This window comes from Lycium barbarum, chromosome 9 (genome assembly GCF_019175385.1).
Source record: "Lycium barbarum isolate Lr01 chromosome 9, ASM1917538v2, whole genome shotgun sequence".
NCBI classification, from domain to species: domain Eukaryota; kingdom Viridiplantae; phylum Streptophyta; class Magnoliopsida; order Solanales; family Solanaceae; genus Lycium; species Lycium barbarum.
In genome coordinates, this window is record NC_083345.1 from 31,541,940 (window position 1) to 31,556,586 (window position 14,647).

The following is a 14,647-nucleotide window of genomic DNA, read 5'->3' on the forward strand; positions in this document are numbered from 1 at the left end:
CTATGATTCCCTTGGTCTATTAGCATTTATTTCATGATTTGGTTGGGGAAACTAGGTTTTTTTTTCATAAAATTGGGTTTTCAAGTAATTTATCAAATTGAAGGGCATTTGTGGATGGATTTCAAACCTTTTCGAGATTCTTACTATTTAGACTATGGGTAATCTGATTTTGACTCAAATTTCCAGTTTTGCCCTTGCGGGCTCAAGGTTACCTTTTTGGGTTCTTTTTGGGATTTCGAATTAAAGTATAGCAATATGGGTATCGTTGGACTCGTCTAAACTCGTAGGGTACTATTTTGATTATATTAAACCTATTTGTTTTTAATGAAATTATAGTTTTTCCCTTGTGGCTCGGGTTTGGCTGTTTTAGGTCTGTTGTTAGGGTTTTGGTAAAACTATAGCAATATAGGTATCCTTAGATTCGTATTCTGACGTAGAATTCATATTTGATAGATATTAATTGTTTCGAAGCTCTCCAAAGAGGAAGGCAAGGCTAAGGTTTGACAGTTCGAGACTGTTGTTTAGCATTCGAGGTAGGTTACGGCTTATTTTAGTTAGACTTTGATTAGCGAAATGTATATATTGTGTAGATTGACTGGAGAAAGCATGATTAGGTCTTCGTACATGGCATTTTGGTTGGATATTAGCTAGGTTGGTATGACTTCTGATTATATAGGCTTGTCGTCGTTATTTAAGCAATAGTTGAAGGTGTAGTTTTATTCATACTGTGGTGATTCGGAATGGATTTCTATTAGGTTGACTGTTGTTGATGGTGGCTTGTTTCCCTATTATTGTGATTAGACTTGTTACCTGAATTGTTGTGTTGTAATACGTGTTGTACCTAATTCTCTCTTATTGTGACACATATCATCGGAGAAAGGAAGGATAATGAGTTTATACTTGAATTCTGATATAAACTTATGATAGTACGTAGATTAAAACTTGATATATGATTTTACTGTTGATGATGATATATAATAAAATGGAGCACCTTGGTGATACAAGACTTCGTTGTGAGGTGTACTTGTTATATTGGGAATTAAAGAGGGACATAGCCTCTAATGTTGGCTGAGATAGTTTGCATGATTCATATCATGGTTGGGCTGATTTATCTAAGTCTTGATATGACTTGTACCTTCATTTTTAGTTTATTTGCATCATTTTACCATGTTTGCACTCATTTATGCATTTATACATGACGGAAAGTGATATGGAATTAGTGAAGAAGTTAATATAACCTTCTTGTTGAACTTGTGATACTATTTGATACATGGTACTTGATAACAGATCATTGAAAGTGATATGACAATATGTGTGTGTGTATATATATATATATATATGAAAAGGAATAGTTGACCGGAGGTGAGGATGTGACCTAGATATGAAAAGACACACTTGACAGGGGGTGAGGATGTCACTTAGATTATAGGCTCGTGGTTCAGGGTTCGTTCCGGAACGAGTAGTACATGGACACCATAGGTCCCCTGCAGGTCATAGCTATTGGCCAAAGACACCAATTAGCATGTATGTATAGTTCAAGTGATTAGTCAGTGCAATGCATTGCACATTATCATATTTTACATTGCACATCATTACATTTTATTCTACATTATTATATGCTCGTTTGGTTCTGATTTTGGTATGGATGTTGAATGTCTGTTGTGACATAAATATGATCATTGACTAAGTTAAATTATGGGTTAGTGACTCTACCTAGGGTCGGAACTTGGACTTGTGATTATGAGGTGAGATTATTGAGACTTGACAGAATTATGGTTTAGAAGCTAAATCTTAAGTTGTGACTCAGTTATGGGATATTCTGTGACTTGGATTTGAGTATTAAGTGCCTATTTGTTTATCTTGTTGATTTTATGCTTATATACGTGAACTAATCTTAGTCGGCCTATGATGCTTACCGGTACATAGTGTTTGTACTGATACTACCTTGCTGCACCCTTTTTTTAGTGCAGATTGTGTTTGTCACGCCCCGAACCATGGCCTGGGCATAACACGACACTCAGTGCCTGCCTGCATGCGATCGAGTGAACCACATGGCCTGCTGAATCATCATGAGGCATACATGAGCGGAAATATAACATGAAACATGATGGGCTTGAATAAAATACATAAATTCATAATAATATGTAAAATACTAGTTTAAAACATAATCGCGGATAGTATCATAACTGAGTCAAAATGGCTAACCGGCTCTGAAAGTCTGACATGACATACTGCCTTGTCTAATCTATGAAACCTCTAACATGAGTCTGAAGATGAAAACATATTTGCTGGGACAAGGCCCCCAACATACCTTTAGATGCAAAATCAAATAAAGAAGGACAATATCTAAACCCCGGATGAGATGGGGCTCGCCAGTAAGCAGTTACGTGTAGATCCTAATAAGTAGAGACATCGTCCTGTAAATCAGTACCTACATCGTGAAATGCAGGCCCCCAAGGCAACAAAAAGGGACGTTAGTACTTTGAATGTACTGGTGTGTAAACACATGAGAGAAATAAACAGGCACATAATATATAGAAATGAAACCGAAACTGAGCATGAATGGTGAAGCTGAATACCGAAACTGAACATGAATACTTAAAACATGAAATAATCTGCAACTAAGTGGAAAACATGATAATAACTGTAATACCGACATGAACCACCACGGGGAGAAATGTGGAGTCTGATCTCGGCCCGATCAGCTAAGCCATCTTGTACCTTGCCAGGGTACAAGACATGAACATGACATGAATGGATCCAAAATCCCTTAATGGGGAAAACATGAAGGAATCGTCCTAACTGGGCGGAGCGATCCCTATCCTACGTTGGCATACGTAGTTTCAGGCAATCTGAGCCTTCTCGGTATTAAACAACTCTCGAACATGAAAATGACTGAAAACATGATTTCTGATTTTTAACATGAATATGGATACATTAAGACATGAAAATAGATACATATATGCAAGCTTTTCATGGAAATAAGCATAATATCTCATATCCTGTATTATAGAACCTATGGGATGCAAATTATGGGTTTTCATAGATTACGGACTGAGTCTCAATCACCAAAATAGTAATTTAAGACTAGTCAACAAAATTATAACTGACAATATAATATATCATGGTTTAAGTGTCTAGGGTTTATTATGAGTATACCTAGAATCCTAAACCTAGTGTGTGTAAACATAGAATACTGAAATATGGGGAAGAACAAGGATGTTCCCACACGTGGATAGCGTCTACATACCTGGTAATGTTCTAATTTGCAACAAAATCTGAACTTGGAAGGAGAATCCCAACCCTTGGTCTTGAATTCCTATAATTGGGTTTTCATGGAAACCCTATGTTAAGAGCATGAGATTGTACTTATGGTTCAAGGGAAATTAATGGAATTCACTTAGGATAGTGTTAAGAGGCTTACGTTGATGCTTGGAGAAGTTGAGAGGAGAGGGTTTTCGTGTTACGACTTAAGAGGAATGGAGATAATGAAATAAAACTGAATTTCCGTTCTTTTAACATTTCAATCGCGGCACCGTTACGGACCGTGTTACAGTCCGTAACACTAGACCGTAACATGGGCCAAAATTCCAGTGAACAACTTAGTTTGGAGGTCAGGTTACGGTCACCTGTTACGGGCCGTAACATGAGTGAAAATTCCAGTGATGTCTGATTTTCTGAGGTTATGATATGCTGCCACGTTACGGGCCGTAACACGTGTTACGATCCATAACGATGAACTGTCCTTTGGTCCAAAATTTACGAGATGGTGATTTTCCAAGCGTGCCTGTTACGGTATGAAAAGCGGGTCGTAACACATGTTACAGGTCGTCCCTTGAAGCGTAACACATGATTTTCTGAACTGAAACATATTTTCGATTCCAACACTCTCCTTCTTGGGTTTCTAACTGTAACAACTCGTAGCTTCGGGCGAAAGTTTGATTCATAAGATGATAATATAATGGAACCAATATGAGAGCTATAGGAAGTGTTTTTAAAACCAATTAAGTCATAAGAAATGTCATTGGGCAAAGAAAAGTTGGAAGCCACTCTACGGGGCATGTTTGCATACGAGTTTATAGAAGGTCTTACTTCCAACGATCATAACCCCTTTATTAATTGAGAATTTGGGAAAACTTCCTTGATAAAAGTTGTAGCCCTTTGAAATAGCTTTCCAACGGTATATTATGGGTCTTGAACGGAGCTATGCACAAAAAGTTATGGCCATTTTACGACAGACTGTTCGGCAGAATATCACCCTCTGTCACACTTTGCGGCTCAAGATGCGGCCCGCAAACACGACATGCGGCCCCGCAGTTCCAACGCAAAGTGTGCCAGAGAGATTTTGTCCAGAATTTTCTGGACTACTTTAAATAAGACCCAACTCGACCAAAATCATATTTTTCATCATTCTTGGTCAAGAAAACCTCTAGAATACTCTCTAACCTTCATCCACACGAAAATTCAAGGGAAACCCATGATCAATAACACCAAATCCATGAACCCAAGTGTATGAAACCTAGCTAAAGTTCATCTAATTCAAGAAAACCCAAGGGAAGTGAAGTAGGGTTTTGGTGCTAGAGGAGTAACTCCACTCAAGACTTGTTCAACCACTATCTAAGGTAAGTTTCATGACTTTCTCATGATGATTAAAGTGTTGATGAGTTCTTGGGAGAATAGTAAATGGGTTTGATAAGGAGAATTATATGAACTATGCTAGAGTTGTTGGATTGTGACTTGGGATTGTTGTATTCATATGGGTGATGAAAAATGATGTTAATTACATCTAATTGAGATTTTAGAATTTGCTAGTTGTAATAGAATGGGGATTTGGTGAAGAAAACACCATTAATGAGGGTTGTGGAGCTTCATGCCCACCAAGTGTTTGATAAAATGCTTAGATGAACAAAGAATGGATATTTTTGCTAATATAGAATCCCTATGACCTGTATTGCTATAGATTAAAGTTGAAGGGATTGGAGGACATTTTGATACGCTCAAAAGCAGGAAGTTAAGGTATGTAGAACTTCCATCCACATGTGGGAATCTCTACGTTCTTCCCCATGATCCGTTTCGTAAAATCTATGAAGTTCAAATCCTAGGGCATTAAACCCAACATATTGGTAGCCCGTAATTATGTATGTATGTACATGAATTTTGTATCTATGTTCGTTATTGTATTCTTAATCTTCCATTACGGATATTAGGAATCCTAGCTTAATCCATAAATCATGAATTCTTCCTCATGTGTTCTCATTATGTTCATATGAAACTGTATGATTTTATTTTGCAAGTTACAAACATGTTTTCAAGTCAATTACAAATATATGATTATGAACTATTGTATTACTCATAAATCAAGAACATGTGTACAAGCTATTTCATGAAACCATGTTTACAAGTTATTTCGTGAAATCATGATTTCAAGACAAGTACAAGTTAATTCACGAAAGTCATGGGCTTCTTAGCCAACTATATTATGTTCATGTTTTTGGGAGTTGCACGAATTACCAAGAAGGCTCAGATAGCCTAAAACTATGTAGCCACCATAGGACAAGGATCGCTCCGCCCAGTTAGGACGATACCTTAATTTTATACTGAATGGATCCATCAGGCACGATACCACCTTATACCCTGGCAAGGTATGAGGGCTCTGCTGGTCCGGCGAGGTACCAGACTCCACGTACCCACGTGGTGATATTATATGTCGGTTTATGAAATGCTCTCCCTACTTATCATGTTTTTACTTACGTTATATATATACATATGCACTCATGCTCATGTTCATGTCTAGGTTTTCAGTTTCAGTTCTTATCATGTTATTCCATGTCCCATGTTATTTCTTTCGGTTGCTTTACATACCAGTACATTCAATGTGCTGACGTCCCCTTTTATTGCCCGGGGGCCTGCATTTCACGATGCAGGTACTGATATACAGGACGACACATCTGCTCAGTAGGACAACATTCGTATCAGCTTATTGGTGAGCCCCATCTCATTCGGGGTTTAGTCAATTTTTGTTTTATGATTAATTATGCATCTAAAGGTATGCTGGGGGCCTTGTCCCAGTAAGTATGTTTTCCAGTCAGACTCATGATAGAGGTTTCATAGACTAGACAAGTCAGTTATGTCATGTCAGACATTTGGAGTCGTATAGCCATTTTGGCTCACTCATGTTTAAATAAGTATTTTATTAAGTATTATGACTTACCATGTTTTATAAAGGCTCATCATGCATTCACGTTATATTCCGCTTATGTTATGTATCATGATGATTCAGCAAGCCATGTGGTTCGCTCGGTCACATGCAGTCAGGCACCGAGTGCCGTGTTACGTCCAGGCCATGGTTCGGGGCGTGACACTAACCTCCTGAGTCATGGATATGGTTTAGCACGGATTTTACAAGGTGTTTGTCACGACCCAACCCCGTGGGCCGCGACCAGTGCCCGAGCTGGGCACCTATACGTACCCGATACCCCAAATTAGCATATTAACAGAATAATAATATAATAATAATATTAGTGGTCGCTACAGAATTTAGCAGAAAAACAGACTTGACACACATAGGCCGATAAGGCCATCACAAAACAGAATATCCCAAACATATGTACAGAACCCACACAGATGTATCCACAGACCTCTACAGAACATATCATAATCATAAGACGGGACAGGGCCCCGTCATACCCTGAACAAAGTACATATCCAGATAGCAGTGACAGACTGTACCAAAAGATGGGCTCTGTAGAAGAGAGCGCCCCAAATAGCAGAAATAGGATCCTAAACGTGTGGATCAGCGAACCTGTCGTCAGTACCTGCGCGGCATGAAAACGCAGCCCCCGAAGAAAGGGGGTCAGTACGAAATATGTACTGAATATGTAAAGCGGAATCACAGAAGTCAAATTATAATGGTTACAGAAAATGAGTACAGAATCCAGAGTGTCAAATGCATATTTCCAAAACAGACAGAATGCGTACAGAAACATATGTCATATCATATCATATCCGGTCCCTGACACGGGACTCGGCAGACAGAATGTGGCCACCCTCCCGACGCTGGTGCCACTATACAGAGGAATCAGAAAAAGGGGCGTGGCCCCGTATCATAAAATGTCATATCAGAATGGCCATAACAGATCAGATCAGAATAGGCGGACATGGCACATCATACTCCACAGACCCATGTACGCGTATACCTGCCCCCTCACATCGGGGCGCGGCGAACAATGCAGAGAATTACGCTTGACAACATATCCTGGCCCGGGCTCAGTGTGGGAAACATTGGGACATCCACGAATGGAGTAGTGAGAGACTAATGCAATTTAAAAATATAATAAATGTTTTCAAAGACTCGATGAAGCGTATCAAAGACAAACAAATCCAATGGGGTCGGACGGAATCATAATAAATGTATTTCGGATATCATAATAAATTACAGAAGTATAACTTTCCCGAAGTCATTCCGAGTGTCAAAATAATTTATAATATTTAACAGAATATTTAAAATAATATTCGTTAAGCGATTAGTAGGGTAATTAAAACATTTCTTTCAAAAATCGCTTAAAAAGGAAGCTTTAACACATTAGGGGCAAAACCGTAAATAGCGGGCCCGCCTTGGGACAAACAAGGCGGCGGGCTCAAATTGTGCCCTCTAAGCATATAGTATCACCTAAAAAGGTTATACAAACATTCTATGACTTTCTGAATAATTTAGAGCAAAATTGCATAATTTCAGAAAAAGCGTATCAAAATGGTTCAATTCTACTGAAGGAAAAACTGAAATTTTGTCTTGCGGATTCCGAGGGCCAAGAGGTCCTTCGAGGCCCGGATCTGACCCTAACACACTAGGGGCATGCCAAGGGAAGAATTGGGGTTGCTTTACATACCTTTCGCGCTCCTTAAGCCTTTCCAAACTCACTTCCCGTTTCGTTGAAAAACTGCAATTGGTCAAGTTTACCAATTGTGAATTATTAATGCCATTATTTCAACTTTAAGCATATTTGGCTACCGAAATTTCGGCAGCACTTCCCCTATACATATGACACCCCGAGAATTCAACTCGGCTATAAATCATCAACAACAACCCAAACGACAACAACAATATCAACAATGAACATTAAAAACACAAATATCCTTCAACTAGTCATTTTTCTCACAAGTTGACATAATCTTCAATTCAACCCAACTTTCAACTAAGATCAATAATTTCATATTCAACAACCATCATGATCATCACCATATAGTTCTAGAAACATTTCATATCGTTTTCCTTAAGATATACACTCGATATACATGATATACAATCTTCCGCCAAAATCATAACTTATGCAAAACATCAAATCTTTGGCATACAACTTCATAACAAATTTCCAACTTCCAAATTCATCAACCATAATCATAATTCACATCTTAACAACTTCATTTCCATAATATCACAAAATTATTCTAAAGTGACATAATCATCTATATTCCAACTTCAACCAAAATTCATTCAACTTTCATGCCCAATATAATTTCCATCATAACCACAACTAGAATGCAACATAAAATTCAACTCATATATGTATACAACATATATACACCCATGGCTACATATATATATACATACCCACTTTGCAAACTTCCTTATTTCCATAATTTCTACTCATTTCCACATACCACAACATAAACAAACCTTCATAACATAAGAAAAAGGAATTGATTCTTACCTTTTTCTACAAACTTCTTCACTTGAACAAGTTGTCAACTTGAAGAAATAAGTGCTCCTTCTTCCAAAACAATTACACCAAGTTGTAGAGGACACTTAATTTAGTAGGAATTCAACAAGAAAATAATTTTAGAGGTAAGATTTTGAGGGGTGATTTTTCTATGGCCAAACCCGAAATGCCCTCTTTTTGTTCTTGTTTTTCTCTTGTTTTTCCTCCTATTCTTTCTCTTGAAAGTTCTATGGAATTTGGATGATTAAGTGGTCTTTTATTCATTGACCACATGACTTAATTCCATGGGCTTGGATCCTTTTCATGGACCATGGCCGAATGGCTCCTCACTTGGGCCTGAATTTGTTTTTTCATTTTTTTGGGCCAACTCGGTTGGTCCCGAGTTGGGCCTAGCCCACTGACCTTTCGACCTTAAAACGTTCATATCTCCTTGTACCGACGTCACCTGGGAACCCACGACCTATGGATGGAAAGCTAATTCAATTATCTACAACTTCTATTTCAAGGTATTTTCGAAATTCCAAACTTACAATACAGTTTTTGCCCCCCAAAGTCAGGTCACCCGAAAACGTTTTCTTAAAAATATTCGTTTGGAGGGTTTCCACTTTGATTTGGTCCAAAGGTACTTCATGAGTTGTGTTTAACTTTACATATGTGATTCATATGACTTTTCAGATGTTCCAAAAAAAATCTCGGTATGTGGGCCCCACCCCAGCAGATGCTCCGAGGTTCAAAAATACGGGATATAACATCCTCCCCCCTTTAAAACATTCGTCCTCGAATGTTAAATTAATCTCATAGGGTTTGAAAATACTTTGGGGGAGTTCATGTTTACAGACATCACATATGACACACGATTGATATTGGAATAAATTAAAGCAGGGATTTAAGGTTACCTGTGGGTATAGAGAACAAATGAGGATATTTCTTCTTCATTTCCTCTTCGGCCTCCCATGTCATTTCCTCCCTATTATCGTTCCGCCACAGTACCTTAACAGAGGCTACATCTTTATTCCGAAGCCTCCTTACCTGACGATCCAAAATAGATACGGGCTGCTCCTCGTACGATAGTTGCTCCGTCACCTGAATATCATCAGCAGGAAATATTCTAGAAGGGTCACCGACGCATTTACGAAGCATAGAGACATGAAATACCGGATGTACCGCTTCCAAATCAGATGGCAAATCTAGCTCATAGGCGACATTTCCAGTTTTTCGAACAATCTGATAAGGCCCAATATAACGCGGACTGAGCTTACCCTTTCTGCCGAACCGCATCACGCCTTTCATAGGCGATACCTTCAGGAATACCCAATCGCCTGAAACTCCAACGGTCGACGCCGTTTATCCGCGTATGACTTCTGTCGACTCTGGGCTGCCAACAGTCGCTCCCGAATAAGTTTTACCTTGTCCACGGCCTGCTGGACCATATCTGGGCCAATCAACTCTGACTCGCCAATATCAAACCAGCCAATCGGCGATCTGCATTTCCTGCCATATAGAGCCTCGTACGGAGCCATCTGGATGCTGGAATGGTAACTGTTATTATATGCAAACTCAATCAATGGCAAGTGATCATCCCAGCTGCCTCTGAAATCAATAACGCAGGCCCGCAACATATCCCCCAGCGTCTGTATAGTGCGCTCGGCCTGTCCGTCGCTCTGAGGATGAAAGGCTGTGCTCAGACTCACCTGAGTCCCTAGACCCTCCTGAAACGACCTCCAGAAACGCGCCGTAAACTGGGCGCCTCTGTCAGAAATAATAGATATAGGAACTCCGTGAAGCTTCACAATCTCTCTAATATAGAGCCTGGCATAATCCTCGGCGGAATAAGTAGTCCTGACGGGAAGAAAATGGGCTGATTTCGTCAGCCTATCAACAACGACCCAGATGGAATCATACTTCCGTGGAGTGCGAGGCAAACCTGTAATGAAGTCCATATTAATAACCTCCCACTTCCAAGTCGGGATTTCCATCTCCTGCAACAGTCCACCCGGCTTCTGATGCTCAATCTTGACCTGCTGACAATTAGGGCACTGGGCGACGAACTCTGCAATATCCCGCTTCATGCCGTCCCACCAGTATAAGCATCGGAGATCATGGTACATCTTCATAGACCCAGGATGGACCGAATAGCGAGCATAATGTGCCTCGCTCATAACCTGTTGCCGAAGGCCTGCAATATCAGGTACACACAACCTGCCTCTGTATAACATAGTGCCGTCCGGTGAAAACTCGAACGGAGTCCTCTCCTTATCATAGGCTGTGTCCCTGTACCGAGCTAAGACAGGATCCTCAAACTGATGCCGCTTAATATCGTCCCTGATAGATGACTCAGAAACCCCTCGAACAGAAATCCGTGTATCTCCAGAATCGGCCAGACGAACCCCGAGACTAGCCAACTGCTGAATATCACGGGCTATCTCTCTTCTGTCTGGCTGTAAATCAGCCAAACTGCCCATAGACTTCCGACTGAGCGCATCGGCAACAACATTAGCCTTACCCGGATGATACAGAATATCCACGTCATAATCTTTCAGAAGCTCCAGCCACCTCCGCTGTCGCAAATTAAGCTCTCTCTGCCTGAAAATATACTGGAGACTCTTATGATCAGTATAGATATCCACATGAACGCCATATAAATAGTGTCTCCATATCTTCAGAGCATGAATCACCGCTGCGAGCTCCAGATCGTGGGTAGGATAATTCTTCTCATGCTTTTTGAGCTGCCGGGAAGCATACGCTATAACTCTGCCGTGCTGCATCAATACACAGCCTAACCCCATGCCAGAAGCGTCACAATAAATAACATACCCGTCCGGTCCCTCTGGAAGAGTCAGAACTGGGGCTGTAGTCAGCTTCTCCTTCAGCAACTGGAAGCTCCGTTCACAAGCGTCAGACCACTGGAACCTAGCTCCCTTCTGAGTCAGCCTTGTCAAAGGCGCTGAAATCGAAGCAAACTTCTCCACAAACCTCCTGTAATAACCTGCTAACCCCAGGAAACAGCGTACCTCTGTGGGCGTCGTAGGTCTGGGCCAATTCTTCACGGCCTCAATCTTCTGTGTGTCCACCCGGACACCATCAGCTGCAATAATATGCCCCAAGAAGGCCACTGAAGACAGCCAGAATTCGCACTTAGAAAATTTCGCATATAACTTCTGATGCCGGAGTACCCCTAATACCGATCTCAGATGATCTGCGTGCTCCGCCTCAGACCGAGAATAAACCAGGATATCATCAATGAATACAATTACAAACATATCCAAGAATGGCCTGAATACCCGGTTCATCAAATCCATGAATACTGCGGGAGCATTTGTCAGCCCAAAAGACATAACCCTGAACTCGTAATGCCCATATCGGGTCCGGAAAGCTGTCTTAGGGATATCGGCCTCTCGTACTCGCACCTGGTGGTAACCGGATCGAAGATCTATCTTCGAAAAACACTTAGCGCCCTGCAGCTGATCAAACAAATCATCAATCCTGGGGAGGGGGTATTTATTCTTTATAGTTACCTTATTCAGCTGCCGATAATCAATACACATACGCAGCGACCCGTCCTTCTTACGCACAAATAATACCGGGGCTCCCCAAGGCGAAGTACTAGGTCTGATGAAGCCCTTATCCAACAAATCTTTCAGCTGCTCCTTCAACTCCTTTAATTCTGCAGGCGCCATTCTATACGGAGGAATAGAGATAGGCTGAGTGTCTGGGAGTAAGTCAATAGAGAAATCTATCTCCCGCTCTGGAGGAAGACCTGGAAGCTCGTCGGGAAAAACATCTGGAAACTCATTAATCACGGGGACTGACTGAAGTGTCGGCGTCTCGGCGTCCAAGTCTTGCACCCGAACCAGATGATAGATATAACCCTTTCTGATCATTTTCTTTGCCTTAAGGTATGAAATAAACTTACCTTTCGGCGATGCTGTATTACCAGCCCAATTTATAACTGGCTCCCCGGGAAACTGGAAGCGAACTACCGTATTTTGGCAGTCAACATTAGCGTAACAGGAAGCTAGCCAATCCATACCCATAATAACATCAAATTCAGTCATATCTAACTCTACCAGATCTGCCTTAGTGTCACGGTCACAAACGATCACAGAACAGTCTTTATAAACCTGTTTCGCTACAACAAAATCCCCTATCGGCGTGGCTACCTCAAATGGCTCTATAGGTTCAGACATAATACCAATTTTACCGGCAACAAGGGGTGAAATATATGATAAAGTCGAACCTGGATAAATTAATGCATACACAGACCGAGAGAAGACCAATAAAGTACCTGTAACGACATTAGGAGATGCCTCCTGATCCTGGCGGCTGGCCAAAGCATAAATGCGGTTCGAAGGACCGCTAATACCAGAAGCTCCACCACGGCCTCTGCCGCGACCTGCTGGTGCTGGAAAACCCTGCCCCGTAGGGCGCATAGCCACTGACGACGATGAAGACCCAGAGGCTGATCCGGTAGGCTGCGCTGCACCACCCGAACTACCCTTATACGGGCAATCTCTCACAGAATGGCCCTGACGGCCACAAGAAAAGCATGCACCGGTGGCTCTGTAGCACTCTCCCGTATGGTATCTGCCGCAAAAAGAACACTGAACCCTGGGTGGCCTCATCTGACCAGAACCCCTATCTGTCCGCGAACCTGAAGCCCTGGAGCTCTGGCCTGCTCCTGAATACCCTAGGCTATCGAACCTGCGACCTGTAGGCTGGGGAGGCGCGCTCTGCGCTGGCTGAGATGAAAATCTGCTAGGCTGCTGCGGCTGTTGGGGCTGTCTGCCCCGAAAATCTCCAGATGACCTGGCCCTCTTGGGCTGTCTCCGATCCTGGCCCCTGTCAGGCTGGTGTCCTCCTCTGCCCCGATCCTCCATACCCTGGGCATGGGCCTGGATACGGGCAATGTCCATACCGGGCTGAGCAGCCAACTCTAAGCAGCTATCAACAAAATACCGATCCAGCCCCATAATATATCTGTGCATCCGGTCCGCCATAGTAGCCACCACAGTAGGTGCATATCGGGCCAAGGAATCAAACTCCAAACTGTAGTCCCGGATACTGCGGCCCTTCTGCCTCAATAATAAGAATCTATCAGATCTGGCTCGTCGCAACTCTGGGGGCAGAAAATGTCCAAGAAATGCCTGAGAAAAATAGCCCCAAGCTGCTGGAGGAGCGCCGTCCCCCCTGGATAGCCCCCATGACTCGTACCAGTTTGCCGCCACATCATATAACCGGTACGAAGCTAAAGCGACTGACTCTGTCTCGGAAGCATTAATCAAATCTAGAGTGCGTCGCATCTTCCTGATAAACTCCTCAGGATCCTCCTCGGGCTTTGTCCCGAAGAACTCTGGAGGGTTACAAGTCAAAAACTCACGGGCTCTCGAACTATCACGCCTGACTGCCCGGTCACCTCCCAGTCCATGCCCCTGAACCTGCCCTGCCACAAGTCTAGTCAGCAACTGGACTGCCTCCCTCATAGACTGATCCTCAGTGCCTGGCCGTGGAGCTGGAGGCTCAGGTACTGGAACTGCGGGAGCTGGCAGTGGAGCCGTCCCCCGATCTGCAGCTACGGCTGCCCCAATCTCCTCCACGAGTGGCGGTGTAGAAGAACCCTCTGTCTGGGGCAAAGTCTCCGGAGCAATATATACCTGGGCCCTGGTAGTCCTCTGGACCCGGCTAGTCTCTCCTACGGCAACTGACTTGGCCTTTTGGGCCGCTGTCGCCTTTTTTGGAGGCATATCTGCAAATATAGCCACTCGTTAGGAAGGGGTCATCCTGATAACACAGCTCTATCGCACGATCTAAGACAGAAAGAAGGGTAGTATCCTAAATGCCCTGTAGCCTCCTGTTTATAGGCGTGGTGCACAACACACCGATAAACAAGACTCTACTAGACACGGTCTGTGGACATTCCGAGGACGAACTGC